A 15,760-nucleotide genomic window follows, 5' to 3' on the forward strand; every position below is an offset into this window, starting at 1 on the left:
TGGTAGACGTCATGGGTTTGGAAGGTGCTGTCTAAGGGTCCTTGGTGAGTTCCTGCAGTGCATCTTGTAGATGACACACACTGCTACCACAATGTGTCAATGGTGAAGAGAATGAATGTTTGTGGATAGGTGCCAATCAAGTGGGCTGCTTTGTCCTGGATGGTATCGAGCTTCTGAGTGTGGTTGGAGCCGTACTCATCCAGGCAAATGGAGAGTGTTCCATCACACTCCTGACCTAGGCCTTGTAGATGGTGGACAGGTTTTGGAGATTCAGGAGGTGAGTTACATGCCACAGGATTCCTAGCCTCTGACCTGATCTTGTAGCCACAGTATTTATATGGCTAATCCAGTTCAGTTTCTGGTCAATGGCAACCCCCAGAATGCTGATATTGGGGGATTCAGCAATGGTAATGCCATTGAATATCATGAGGCGGTAGTTAGATACTCTCTTGTTGGAGATGGTTATTACCTGTCACTTGTATGGCGCAAATGTTACTCGCCCCTTGTCAACCCAAGCCTGAATATTGTCCAGTCTTTGATGCATTTGGACATGGACTGCTTCAGTATCTGAAGGGTCACCATGGTGCTGAACATTGTGCCATCGTCAGCGAACATCCCAAATTCTGACCTTATGATAGAAGGAAGGTCATAGATGAAGCAGCTGAAGATGGTTGGGCTGAGGATATTACCCTGAGGAACTCCTGAAGTGATGTCTTTGAACTGAGATGATTTAACTCCAACAACCACAACCATTTTGCTTTCTGCTAGGAATGACTCTAACTATTACTTCAGATATTTTCAACTCTGTACATCTGAGATTTACAAGTGAAATTTGAAAACTTCAAAGAACTCCTAAATTCCTCAGAGTGTTTTACCCCTGATTCCCACTGATTTCAGTTTTGCTCCTTGGTGCCACACTTGGTCAAATGCTGCCTTGATGTCAAGGGCAGTCACTCTCACCTCACCTCTGGAGTTCAGCTCTTCTGTTCATGTCTGAACGAAGGCCATAATGAGGTCAGGAGCTGAATGTTCCCGGCGGAACCCAAACTGAGCGTCAGTGAGCAGGTTATTGCTAAGCAAGTGCCGCTTGATAGCACAGTTGATAACCCCTTCCTTCACTTTACTGAGGATTGAGAGTAGACTGATGGGAATTGGCCGATTTGCATTTGTCTTGCTTTTTGTGTACAGGACATACCTGGGCAATTTTTCACATAGCCGGGTAGATGTCAGTGTTGTAGCTGTACTGGAACAGCTTGGCTAGGGGCACAGCAAGTTCTGGAGCATAAGTCTATGCTACTATTGCCAGAACATTGTCAGGGCGCATAGCCTTTGCAGTATCCGGTGCCGTCAGCTGTTTCTTGATATCACATCGAGTGAATCAAATTGACTGAAGACTGGCACTTGTAATGCTGGGAACCTCTGAAAGAGGCCGAGATGGATCATCCAATCAGCACTTCTGGCTTAAGATTCTTGCAAATGCTTCAGCCTTATCTTTTGCACTGATGTGCTGGGCTCCTTCATCATTGAGAATGGCCATATTTGTGGAGCTTCCTCCTCCAGTGAGTTGTTTAATTGTCCACCACCATTCACTACTGGATGTGGCAGGACTGCAGAGCTTAGATCTGATCCATTGGCTGTGGAATCGCTTAGCTCTGTCTATTGCTTGCTGCTTATGCAGTTTGATACGCAGGTACTCCTGTGTTGTAGCTTCACCAGGTTGACACCTCATTTTTAGGCATGCCTGGTGCTGCTCCTAGCATGCCCCCTTGCATTCTTCATTGAATGCAAATTAACTATCCTATCTGCCTACTTGATAACAGTATGTGCATTTCAAAAGTTGTTTATTGGCTGTGAAGTGCTGTGAGTTGTCTTGATGATTTGGTACAAACATGAGTTTATCCTTTTTTTGAGGTTGCTCTCACTGCCAATCACTCTCGTTCATAATCTGTGCAGGAAGCAGTGTATAAGCATATAAATTGCATGATCCCTGCAACTCGGCTGAAGCTAGGGCAGTGCCCTTGAGAAGCAGTCAGGTTGGCATTGTGACAGGACCTCATAATCAACCCAATCTGATTTATTGGTTTTCATGAGAGCCCACCAGTTACTGTGTAGCTCTGTTTTCACAATGTAAAATCTGGGTTCAAATTCATATATTGAGTTGCTACTGCTAATCAGTGATGGTTAGATTATTTTGTGCCTTCACTTTCCCACAATTTTTACACTGGCATGAAGGAAAGCATTGAAGCAAGGCAGCCAACAGTCTCCTCTGTTATATAATCCACTCGTGCATGTACATGTTTGAAAAGAATGTAGTAGAACTGCAATATTTAATAGTTTGAGTTAACAAGATCCTTAACCTTATTTCCTTATAGATTCTGGTGAAGAGCCACATGTCAATAATGTTAGAGTCAAAACTTTATTCACAGATAAGTGGGTCTGGTTTGTCTCACTCCACTTTATAATAAAAACTCCTGTTCCCACCTCCAACAGAATAATTTATTAAAGAGAATATCATACTTCCTTACAGCTTAAACATCATTCTCCAGTTTCTTACTTCCAACCTGTACTCTGTACCTGCAGATCCCAAACACTGTTCCTAATGCAGCAATTGGGTTTGGTATTTTTTTCTGTGAAGTACTACTGTAATGCCTTTGTTTGTCATTCAGGTCAGACAGCACTGAGCACTTTGAATCCAGTTCTCTTTAGCTCTGTTGTGGGTTTAGAGTCATGCTCATGTCCAAAGTCAAGTTTCACTGGGATGCTTGCCAGGCTTCCAAATGCTTAACTGGTTTTATGCTGCTGCATGCAGCTCTCAGAGCTGTGCCTCTGACTCACTTGCTCATAGGAACATAGAGATTAGGAGCAGGAGTAGGCCACTCAGCCCCTCGAGGCCGCTCCACCAGTCAGTAAGATCATGGCTGAATTAATTATAACCTCAACTCCACATCCCCGCCTACCCCCGATAACCTTTCATTCCCCTGTTAGTCAAGAATCCATCTAGCGCTGCTTTAAAGATATTCAAAGACACAGCTTCCACTGCCTTTCGAGGAAGAGAGTTCCAAAGACTCACAACCCTGTGAGAGAAAACATTTCTTCTCATCTCTGTCTCAAATGGGTAACACTTCATTTTTAACAAGTGTCCCCTAGTTCAAGATTCTCCCACAAGAAGAAACATCCTGTCCACATCCACCCTGTCAAGGCCCTTCAGAGTCTTATATGTTTCATTCACATCGCCGCTTACTCTTCTAAACTCCAGCAATACGAGCCTAGTCTGTCCAACCTTTCTTCATAAGGCAACCCACCTATTCCAGGTATTAGTGGAGTAAATCTACTCTGAACTGCTTCCAATGCACTTACATCCTTCCTTAAATAAGGAGACCAGTACTGTGCATAGCACTCCAGATGTGGTCTCACCAATGCTCTATATAACTGTAGCATAACCTCCCTACTTTATTTTTCAATTCTCCTTGCAATAAATGATAATGTTCTATTAGCTTTCTTAATTACCTGCTGTACCTGCATACTAACCTTTTGTGATTCATGCTCTGGGACACCTGGATCCTTCTGCATCTCAGAACTCTGCAATCTCTCACCATTTAGATAATAAGCTTCTTTTCTATTCTTCCTGCCAAATGGACAATTTCATATTTTCCCACATTATACTCCATTTGCCAGATCTTTGCCCACTCACTTAACCTATCTATATCCCTTTGTAACCTCTTTACGTCCTCTTCAATACTTACTTTCCTACCTATCTTTGTGTCATTAGCAAATTTGGCAACCATTCCTTCAGCTCCTTCATCCAAATCATTTGCATAAATCGTAAACAGTTGAGCCTCCAGCACTGATCCCTGTGGCACACCACTCATTGCATCTTGCCAGCCAGAAAATGACCCATTAATCCCTACTCCCGATTTCCTGTTAGCTAGCCAATCTTCTATCCTTGCCAATATGTTATCTCCTACACTGTGAGCTTTTATTTTCCTCAATAACCTTTGATGTGGCACCTTATCAAATGCCTGCTCAAAATCCAAGTACAGTACATCCACTTGTCCCCCTTTATCCACAGCACATTACTTCTTCAAAGAATGCCAGTAAATTGGTTAAACATGATTTCCCTTTTACAAAACCATGTTGACTCTACCTGACTATGTTGAATTTATCTAAGTGCCCTGCTATAATGCCTTTAATAATAGTCTCTGACATTTTCCCTATGACAGGTGTTAAGCTAGCTGGTCTGTAGTTTCCCGCTTTCTGTCTCCCTCCCTTTTTGAATACAGGAGTTACACTCACTATTTTCCAATCTAATGGAACTTTCCCCAAATCTGTGGGATTTTGGAAAATTAAAAACAACGCACCAACTATCTCATGAGCCACTCCTTTTAAGACCCTAGGATGAAGTCCATCAGGATCTAAGGACTTGTCAGCCTGCAGCTCCAAAGATTTGCTTAGTACCACTTCCCTGGTGATTGTAATTTTCCTGAGTTCCTCTCTCCCTTCCATTTCATGATTTACAACTATTTCTGGGATGATACATGTGTCCTCTGTAGTGAAGACCAATGCAAAATACCTGTTCAATTCATCTTCCATCTCTTTATTTTCCATTATTAATTCCCCAGACTCACTTTCTATAAGACCAACTTTATTAACTTTTTTCTTCTTTAAATAGCGATAGAAACTGTTACTATCTGTCTTTATATATCCAGCTAGCTTTCTCTCATACTCTAATTTTCCTCTCCCCATTAATCTTTTAGTCATTCTTTGCTGTTTTTTATATTCTGTCCAATCTCCTGACTTAGACCTATCCATCTTTGATACTATCTTTAGCATTTTTAGTAAACCACGGATGGTGGGTCCTCCCCTTGGAATTTTTCTTTTTCATTGGAGTATGTCTATACTGTGTATTCTGAAATATCCCCTTGAATGTCTGCCACTGCATCTCTATTGATCTATCCCTTAATCACATTTGCCAGTTTATTTTAGCTTTTTCATTCTGCTTTTATGCCCTCATATTTGGCCTTATTTATGTTTAAAATACTAGTCTTAGATCTACTCTTCTATCCCTCAAACTGAATGTGAAATTCAATCATATTATGATTGATGCTAGCTAGAGGGCATTAATTAAATCTATCTCATTGCGCAATACCAGGTCACTGATTGGTGGCAGAACAATCCCAAAAACATTCTAGGCTGCCATGGCCCATCTGATTTTCCCAGGCTATGTGTAGATTAAAACCCATCATGATTACCGCCATACCTTACAGACAAGCTCCCATTAATTCTTCCTTTATACACCATCCTACAGTGAAATTACTGTTAGGGAGACACCATCCCCACAAGTGAATTCTTGCATTTATTGTTTCTTATCTCTACTCAAACTGCTTCAGCATCCTGGTTTCCTGAACTTAGGTCACCCCTCTCCCATGAATCTATCCCTGGGTCCTCTCTCTGTTCTGAGGAGCTCCTCTTATTGTATCACTGGGCTTTTGTCACTCGGTGATCTTTGGAGCAGTTTCAGTACTTCACCCAGAGTGCCCCATAGGCAACCATACCCCACACAGAGCTCTCCATACACTCATCCTCCACACAGCTCTCCATAAACACTCATCCCCTACATAGAGCTGTCCATAGACACTCATCCTCCACACAGAGGTCTCCATAGACATTAATCCTCCAAACAGAGTCCTACATAGACAGTCATACTCCACACAGAGCTTTCCATAGACACTCATGCCAAACATAGAGCTCTCCATAGAAACCCATGCCCTACACAGAGCTCTCCATATTCACTCAGCATCTACACCGAGCTGTCCATAGGCACTCATCCTCCACACAGATCTCTCCAAAGACACTCATCCTCCACACAGAGCTCTCCATAGACACTCATCCCCTATACCGAGTTCTCCATAGACACTTATCCTCCACACTGAGCTATCCATAGAAACTTATCACCTACACAGAGATCTCCACAGACACTGATCCTGTACACACAGCTTTCCATAGTCACTTGTCCTCTACATAGAACGTTCCAGAGACACTTATTCCCTACATAGAGCTCTCCATTGGCACCCATCCTCCACACAGAGTTCTCCATATACACTCATCCTCTACCCAGGTCCCTCTTCCTGACTGTGATCCTGTCTACTTCCACCTTGGTCATTTTTGTGCACTCTACCTCCCCTGTTGTCATTTTCAGCCCCAAGATGTCATTTCAGTGCAGTTTCTTACTGTGACCCATGCTCAGTTTTGATCCCAAGTTCCCACTGAACTTTTTTGCTCATGTGGCTCTGAATAGACCTGTTGTGTGATTGTATGCCTATTCAAGTTTGCATTTCTTAGACAAATAAGGTCCAAACTCTTTCCTGCACCTAGTCTTCTCTGTTTCATTTCAAATAATTCCATTACTTCAAATCTCATCTTGTACCTAGTTTCCCATCCCTCATTTCACCCAGGTAAATCTGCACTGTACAATCTTTATTGCTTTACTGTCCTTAATGGGGCCCAGCCAATTTCCAGTCAGTTTTATTATACCTATACTCTTCTTTAAAATCCAAGATGGCACTGACCTTTTTATAGCAGTCATCACTATGTATTTGGTCCCCTATCTCTCTCTCTTTTTGCAAGGCCTTCAGCATCTTTCTCTTCATTCCTTTCTCCCAAAGTGTGTTATCTCACAGTCTTCCAGATAGACTGTTGCCTGCCACCTGTCTGCCTTGCTGCTTGCTAAACCCCTACCTTCGGTGTCGTCAACAAGTTATGCTCTGTTTGTCAAATAATCTACAGATACTGAGAATAAAAGCAATCCCAGGACTGACCCCTAGATATACCACTTCCAATCCTTCTCTAATCTGAGCAACACCCATTTACCTTAACTTCTGACATACCATTTTCCTATATTTTTCCAACCAACTCCCTGTGAAACACCTTACTGAACATTTTTATGAATATTTACATACACTGCTCCTACTACATTCCATTTGCCTATCCAAGTGGTCACTTCTTCAAAAGAACTATTCATATTGGCAAATACAACCTCCCCAAAGTAGATCCTGACTGACTGTCCGAACCCAAGCAATTGTAAACTTTAATGCCAAAATGTAAGCATTTTATTCTGAGTCAGAACTGGAATTTGGGAACTTAATAAAAAGGAAAATTTTGAATTATCATCATAGCAATGAAAAGAATTAATAATGCAGGGGAGTTTTCAAACAGCAAACATATAAGTAGCTGCCTTTGTTAGATCTAACACACTGGAGAAGCAGGACAAAGCAGCCTGAAAGAGGACATAGGACATGCACTACCATTTCGGGCTTTACACTAGATATTCTACTTGGATTTCACATCACCAACTATACCTGTAAGCAGTGCTTGCATCCCCTTATAACCTGGAGTAAGCCTTTATCTACCTAATATCCAGGTAAACAATAGTGTGACCCAGGCATTGAATAGAGAACCTTTTCCACTATACATCAGTTCACTAGAAGATACAATGAATTGCCACTGCCCAGCCACATGACTCTTTTCACCTTCAGTGAACAGATTGAATGTACACTCTGTCAAACAGAGACCAGGGCCACATATCAATGGATAGGTTATTAAAATCAAATAGCCAAATAGATAGAATTCAGTGCAATCTAGAGTATGTTACAATCAACAAATTTTCCTATCCTGTTCTGTGTATCAACACATTAGAGGTATTCTCTGAGCTATCACTCTATCCATGATTAAGCTAAAAATGACTGTTCACTCCTTATATGCTGAGCACTGTTACGGAATCAAACTAGTTTCAGTTTCACTGCTGGACATGGAATCTGGGCTAAGTATTTAGTCTCAGGCAATCGCTGCTGAAATCTCAATCAGGGCCTCTCCCACAAGGCTGCCTGTCAAGTGGGGCCAAATGCGAATGCTGATCTGCCCCTTCCCACTGGTCTCTGAAGTAGCTGTTGATCAAAGCCAGCGCTCAAGGATTCTTGAAGGTTTTATCCCCATCAAAGATTCTGTGAAAACCTGTCAGAATAATAGATATTAACAAATGAGTTTCTTTAATTAGATAAATTTGTGGCCTCATTGTTGTATTCAGACGTAGACAATACTTGAAGAAATAGAAGTAAATGTATTAAATGATGAAAGGTCACAGACTTGAAACTTCAACTCCGTTTCTCTCTCCACAGATGCTGCCTGACCTGCTGAGTATTTCCCGGACTTTTTGTTTTTATTTCAATGTGCGAAGGGTGAGTTTGAAATCCTTTACTGTTCAAAATGAAGGCTAAACCATTTAAACAGTTAACATATTAAACTCTCAATCATCAAAGAAGAGTTAGACACAGATACACATTCATTGACCTTTCCCTGCCTTTCCCAGTCTGTACCTTAAGAGTGAAAGCTCCAAGAAACTATAACTATCCATCTGTGTACATGTGTGTATATGAGTAATGAGAAATTCAAATTAATAAACTATTGCAGATGAAAATACTTCTTGTTCAAATATGTGACACTCATAGCAGATACCACCCTCAGATAGCAGATATTTGTTTAAGAAGGAAAAGAAAGAAAGTCTTCCACTCGTCATTGGTGCTGAGTTTATTGACGCTGCCCATGAAGGTTTTTAAGACCTGGCTCTTCTGCAATTTTTCAGCCGGGTCTTCCAATCCTGACTGAAGCATCGATGGGCATCACCAACATCCACAGAGAAAGTCATCGGCGCAAGGAAAGAAGGACAATGACAGAACACACCCCCATCTCATGACAGTAGCTGCTGTAATTAGGTAAGTTTTTAAAGATCCCAAATCTTTCAATAAGTCAGTGGGCGAATGGACGACTGGGTGAATAGTTGAATGGGTGAATGGATGAGTGCGCACATGGATAAGTGGGTGAATGCATAAGTGGGTGAATGGAGAAGTGGGTAGTTGGGTCAGGTCAGGGGAGTTGTTGAGCGGTGGGGTAGTCAGGTGAGGTAGTTGGGTGGTCAGGAGTAGTTGGGTCAGGCAGTGTTTCTGGGGGCGGGGGTATTGTTTGTGGTGTTCAGTTCAATTACGCTGGCTAATCACTGAGATAGACCAAGTATTAACCAGAGTTACATTACCAGAGTAAGTATACAGGTAAGTCCTGTGTATCTGGACCAAGTCTCTAATGCTGAGCTAAGTGTCAGAGGAATTCGCAGAGGGTCCCAGGCAGTGCAAATCAGCCCATCAGAAGTTTAAACTTCCCAGGCCATTTCAACACATGCATGTGTCAGGACTTCCACGAGATCCTGGCATGCATTCCCAACTTACATCCAAACTCCAGATACTGGAAAATTTGGACTAATTTCCAAAGTGCCTTTCACTAGTGCCTATACTGTCCCATTGTATTCTGCAGCCAATGAAATACTTTTGAAGTGGAGTCATCGGCATAATGTAATGTTCAAGAAGGACAATTAAATCAGAAGTTATAGATTAATTAATGTCAGTTTCAGGTAAACTCTTTGAATCCATAATTCTGAATAAAATTAGCAGTGGAGTGCCATGCAGACTCTTCCTTCATAGCCTTTAAAAAGTTGAAAATTCCCATCTACTCCTCAGCTCCCACTAATCTTGGGCAGAAATTCTTAGTAGTGCAAAATGTGATGGGCCATTTTAAAAATTCATTCACGGGTTTGTGGGCTTCGTTGGCTAAGCCAGTATTTATTGTCCATCCCTAGTTGCCCTTGAGAAGGTGGTGATGAGCTGCCTTCTTGAACCGTTGCAGTCCATGTGGTGTAGGTACACCCACAGTGCTGTTAGGGAGGGAGTTCCAGGATTTTGATCCAGCGACAGTGAAGGCGATATATTTCCAAATCAGGATGGTGAGTGGTTGGCCCTTGTTCTTCCAGATGTTAGTGGTCGTGGGTTTAGAAGATGCTGCCTAAGGAGCCTTGGTGAGTTATTGCATCTTGTAGTTGGTACACACTGCAGCCACTGTGCACTGGTGGTGGAGGGAGTGAGTGTTTGTGGAACGGGTGCCAATCAAGCAGATTGCTTTGTCCTGGATGGTGTCAAGCTTCTTGAGTATGGTTGGAGCTGCACTCATCCAGGCGAGTGGAGAGTATTCCATCACACTCCTGACTTGTGCCTTATAGATGGTGGACAGGCCTTGGGGAGTCAGGAGGTGACAGGATTCCTGGCCTCTGACTTGTTCTTGTAGCCACAGTATTTATATGGCTAGTCCAGTTCAGTTTCTGGCCACTGGTAACCCCCAGGATGTTGATAGTGGGGGATTCAGCAATGTAATGCCATTGAATGTCAAGAGATCATGGTTAGGTTCTCTCTTGTTGGAGACGGTCATTGCCTGGCACTTGTGTGATGTGAATGTTACTTCCCACTTGTCAATCCAAGCCTGGATATTGTCCAGGTCTTGCTGCATTTGGACATGGACTGCTTCAGTATCTGTGGAGCCATGAATGGTATTGAACATTGTGCAATCATCAGCTAAGTCCTCACTCCTGACCTTATGATGAAAGGAAGGTCATTGATGAAGCAGCTGAAGATGGTTGGGCCGAGGACACTACCCTGAGGAACTCCTGCAGTGATGTCCTGGAACTGATATGATTGACCGCCAACAATCACAACCATCTTCCTTTGTGCTAGGTATGACTCTAACCATTGGAGAGTTTCCCCCGATTCCCATTGACTCCAGTTTTGCCAGGTGTCCTTAATGTCACACTCGGTCAAATGCTGCTTAGATGTCAAGGGCGATCACTCTCACCTCACCTCTGGAGCCTCTTTTCTCCATGTTTGAACCAATGCTGTAATGAAGTCAGGAGCTGAGTAGCCCTGGAGGAACCCAAACTGAGCCTAAGTGAGCAGGTCACTGCTAAGCAAGAGCCGCTTGATAGCAGTGTTGATGACCCCTGCCATCACTTTACTGATGATTGAGAGTAGACTGATGGGGCGGTAATTGGCTGGGTTGGATTTGTCCTGCTTTTTGTGTATAGGACATACCTGGGCAATTTTCCACACAACCGGGTAGATGCCAGTGTTGTAGCCACTGATTCCTCACATTCTCTTGTACCTCAACTGTACCTTATTTGCTGAGATGAATGGACACAATGCAGGCTCTTAAAGATTTCAGTCGCATTTATTCTCTATGAATATGGAAGGGATGTTTTGTGTTGGGATTTGGATGGATGGTTGGGGTGCAATATACAGCAGCAGCCATCATGTTCAAAGTCCATAGGTTTATCTTACTTCCTGGAGCAGTTGGGAACATCCTGCCCTGAAAAGCTTGGTATGTGGCTGTGGAAGATTTTGTGGCAAGAATCTGCAACAAGTGGTACTTTTACAAACCTTTTTCCAAGTGGTTTCCTCTGTTTTTTATTGAAAACTATAATAATTAATTTGCACTTACACCTAGAACTGTGATGTTTGTTTTTGAGTTTTCATATTTTATTTTACAACTACTGTACATGAAGGTACAGTACCACAACAGACCAATGTACAAGATCTTCTCCATGACCAGCATCTGAAGCGCCTCTAAATTGTTGGTCTTAGAAAAAGATGTATAAACAGAAGCACCAGAGTCCATTTGCCATGTAGGATTCAACAAAGCCCGATCAGTACTGCATCTTCAGCAGTTGTTCACCTGGACCTCTGCCTCATCTTTTGTCTTTTACCCTTCAGCCTGCACATACGCTTCTTCCGCCTGTTAGCTCTCATGTCGAGAATTATCTCAAAATCCCTGGTGCATCACCGATGGCATAATTGCAGTGCCCTCTATATGCAAATACAATGAAGTGCTGACCCAAGCATGTTACGTTGGTGACAACTCATTCGTGCGTTCAAGAGTTTACCTGCTGAATTTGCAATATAAGCTGGCAACAGTTGCTACGGTGAGCACGCAGCTCCTGTTGAAGCACAGCAAACATGCTCTATATAAAGTTAAGGACATCTGCATTTTCATTGGGTGGTGCCTCTATGGGTAGTTAATTATTTAAATAGGAACAGATGCTTCTGTGTGAAGTTTAATTCTGTTGGCAATGCTGCCATTTTAAGGGGCAGGGCACACAACCAAGGCAGATATGGAAAGGTGTTGAGTTGTTCAGGGTTTGCAAGAGCTTTGTTGTTCTGCAGGAAACAATTTAACTGCGCTTCACTATTGAGGAAGCAATCAGCGCCAAGAAGAGGCATTTGAAACTCATTCTCAGAAATATGTATTGTACAGTTAAAAGGGAATAATTAATGCCAGCAGCAGGCATTCTTATTTAGCTTTTTATCTTTCTATTTAACCAAAATGAGCAATAGCACAAAATAATTTTACAATACAAAGACATCCACTCACTCACCCCTGCCCACCCCGCTCCGCATGACTGGGACTGAAAAAGTCCTGCTCACCTATTTCTGTCATGTGAACTTCTTTCATGTGCAACTTGAAGAATTTGATTGAATCTTATCCCTCAGGGGTATGTGGGTGGGGACCATGGCAACAAAAAGGAGTGTCAACTTGATAACAAACAGATGGGTTATTCTAGTAGCTGTGGGAGTAGCAAGCAAGATTCAGACAACGCTGCACAAGCAAGTCTGGGAATGTCTAACGCCCAGTCTGATAAAATACAAAGAATAGACTTTACTGTATTGCTCAACAGCATACCAAAGAAACATGATGAATGTAAATTGAATTCCCAGGGGATGGAAGTCAATATATACCTACATCCTAGAACTGACCAATGCTCCTGTGTCCTCTTAAAACCCACACATGGGGCAGAATTTTACGGCCCCGTTTCGACAGGGACGGGGCCATAAAATGCGGCGAGACATTCTAAACCTTCGGCGGGAACGTAAAATCACGCTGCTGTAAAATGTCGCCCTTAAACTCCTCTGCTACTATTATCTGTTTTATCTCAAACTCACTGAAACTAACATACCTTGTCCTACAGATTTACTAAATCTGGCCCTCATATGTCAGTGGCAGAATGATAGACCCAGTGCATCATAGACCTAGGCTTCTGCTGTCAGTGTAAGGGAGGCTAGTGTGAAACTGGCCAAGAGACACCTGTCTGATAATCCAAATTAAAAGTAAAATAAAAGTGACCTTTGTTGCATGTCTGGTACCTTTGTAATGTAGGAAATGCGGTGGACTATTTGTGCATTGCAAGGTCCCACAAGCAGCAATGAAATAAATGGTCAGATCATCTGCTTTAGGGCCAGCCACAGGGAGAACTTGGAAATAATTACATGGAGTCTTTAATATCCACCTGCGAGGGCAGCCAGAGCCTGGATTCAACATTATATCCAAAGAAGTAATCCCCTAATGTGTCAGACCAGCTTATGTACAGTACTTTAGTGGACCTTGAACCAACAATCTTCAAACTCAGAAGTAAGAGTGTTTACTACTGAGCCACAACTAATGTCTGACGGACTGGCTGATTCTTGACTGTACATAAAAAGAGTCTGTTTGTTTTCCAGATAACATGGGAAGGCAGAGCGACGTATGAATGGCAAGTCACATGGTCAATGACGAGATCGTGGGGGAAGGATGCTTGGAGGCAGGAGGTCATGTAAGAGAAACCATCAAACAGATTTGGCAACTCTCGGTGTACCATGTAAAGGACAGCTAACCAATTACACATAGGATTCAGGCTGTATCCTATAAAAGAACAATGCATTGAGTGCTGATTGTAGGCTTTGCCACTGGAGGGCCAGATTGCTGAATGGTCGGCAAATGTAAACAATAAAATGAAAGTGAATAGCATGCTGAATGGTGATGGGGTGTTTACTGTCTGGTGTGAGAGGACAGAATGCCTCATGGTAGACTGATCTAGGCCATATTAAAGCAGGGGATAGTGTGTTAAATGGTGCTGAGATATAGACTGTAGCATTAATGAGACCAGGAACAAAATGATGCTGGAGTGTAGGTTGTATTAATTAACACAACTGGCTTCTGAATGGTGGTATAGGTGTACAATATATTGATTAATCAGACAGGTAACTGAGTGTGATAGAAAGTGGGCTGTATCTTTTAATGAGTCATCTTGATCTCTGATGTTGTATAGACTGTACTGTGAGGGACAGGTGATTATGTGAGATACAGATTGTGGGTGTAAGAGAACTTTAAATCTTAATGAGTTTTTAACTGATGGCTGACTGTCAGCTGTAATATGGGATAAACAGTTGTAGAAACTGAATTGCAATGGTTCATATTAACAGATTCATGAGAAATAAATGTCAAGATATAACAAGCAAGGACCAAGAAAATGCCATTTAACCCAAACTAAACCCAAAACCCTACCTGATTCACAAAATCCAGAAAAAAATTGGTCCCAAAATGACCTCATGTCTTGAAAAAGTGGAATAAATTGTCTCATTCAATGAGGAATGAGGGAATAACTACAACACTGGCACCTGCCTGACAATGGGGAAAATTGCCCAGGTATGCCTTGTCCACAAAAAGCAAGACAAATCAAATCTGGCAAATTACCACCTCATCGGTCTGCTCTCAATCATCACCAAAGTGATGAACAGTGTCATGGACACTGCTATCAAGCAGCAATAACTCAGCAACAACCTACCCACCAATGATTAGTTTGTGTTCCACCAGGGCCACTCAGTTCCAGACCTCATTATAGCCTTGATCCAGACGAGGAGGAACAAGCTAATACCAGGGGAAAGATGGGAGTGGTTGCCCGTGACATCAGCATTTGACGGAGTGTGGCACCAAGGAGCTTAGCAAAATTGAAGTCAATGGGAGTCAGAGGTAAAACTCTCCATTGACTGGAGTCATATCTAGCACAAAGGAAGATGGTTGTGGTTATTGCAGGTCAATCATCTCAGTTCCAGGACATCACAGCAGGAGTTCCTCAGGGTAGTGTCCTAGGCCCAACCATCTTCAGCTGCCTCATCAACGACCTTCCCTTCATTATAAGGTCAGAATTGGGGATGTTCACTGATGATTGCTCAATGTTCAATACTATTCGCAACTCCTCAGTTACCAAAGTAATCTGTGCCTGCATGCAGTATGCTGGAGCTGATAAGTGACAAACAACATTCCCTCCATGCAAGTGCCAAGCAATGATCATCAAGACACAATCTAAGCATCTCCCCTTGAGATTCAATGGCCTCACCATCACTGATCCTCCACGATCAACATCCTGGGGTTACCATTTTGACTAGAGACTAGCTGGACACCATCCTTACTTGGAAATAGATTTCCATTCCTTCACTGTCACTGGGTCAAAATTCTGGAACTCCCTTTCTAATAGCAATCTGGGTTTCCTGACATTGGCTTTAACCATAGAAAAGTTATTGTGCAAAAAGAGGCATTCAGCCTATCATGTCAGGCCAAAAAAGAGAAAAAAAGAAACTAGCCGCTTATATTAATTCCACTTTCCAGCACCTGGTCTGTAGCCTTCCAGGTTACAGCACTTGAGATGCAGATCCAGGTACCTTTTAAATGAGTTGAGCGTTCCAGCCTCAACCACCAATTTTGGCAGTGAATTCCAGACACCCACCACCCTCTCGGTGAAAATGTTTTTCCCCATTTCCCCTCTAATCCTTCTACCAGTCACCTTAAATCTATGGTCCCTGGTAATTGACCCCCCCAGCTAGGGGAAACAGGTCTTTCCTGTCTACCCTATCTAGGCCCCTCATAATTTTGTACACCTCAGTTAGCTCATCCCTCAACCTTCTCTGTTCTAAGGCCTTAGCCTATCCAATCTTTCTACATAACCGCAATTTTCAAGCCCTGGCAACATTCTTGTAAATCTCCTCCAGCAATTATGTCCTTCCTGTAATGTGGTGACCAGAACTGT

General features: G+C 42.6%; 1 long non-coding RNA gene across 1 annotated transcript; it reads left to right on the plus strand.

Annotated features, from left to right (window-relative positions):
* Window positions 1-7,516: 7,516 nt before the first annotated feature.
* Window positions 7,517-13,707, plus strand: LOC144684216 (uncharacterized). The gene is made up of 3 exons (XR_013577456.1): window positions 7,517-8,231; window positions 8,636-8,765; window positions 13,419-13,707. It is a non-coding gene; the product is annotated as an uncharacterized LOC144684216 (long non-coding RNA).
* Window positions 13,708-15,760: the final 2,053 nt, after the last annotated feature.

The sequence above is a fragment of the Cetorhinus maximus genome, chromosome 9, assembly GCF_964194155.1.
Source record: "Cetorhinus maximus chromosome 9, sCetMax3.hap1.1, whole genome shotgun sequence".
In the NCBI taxonomy this organism is placed as follows: domain Eukaryota; kingdom Metazoa; phylum Chordata; class Chondrichthyes; order Lamniformes; family Cetorhinidae; genus Cetorhinus; species Cetorhinus maximus.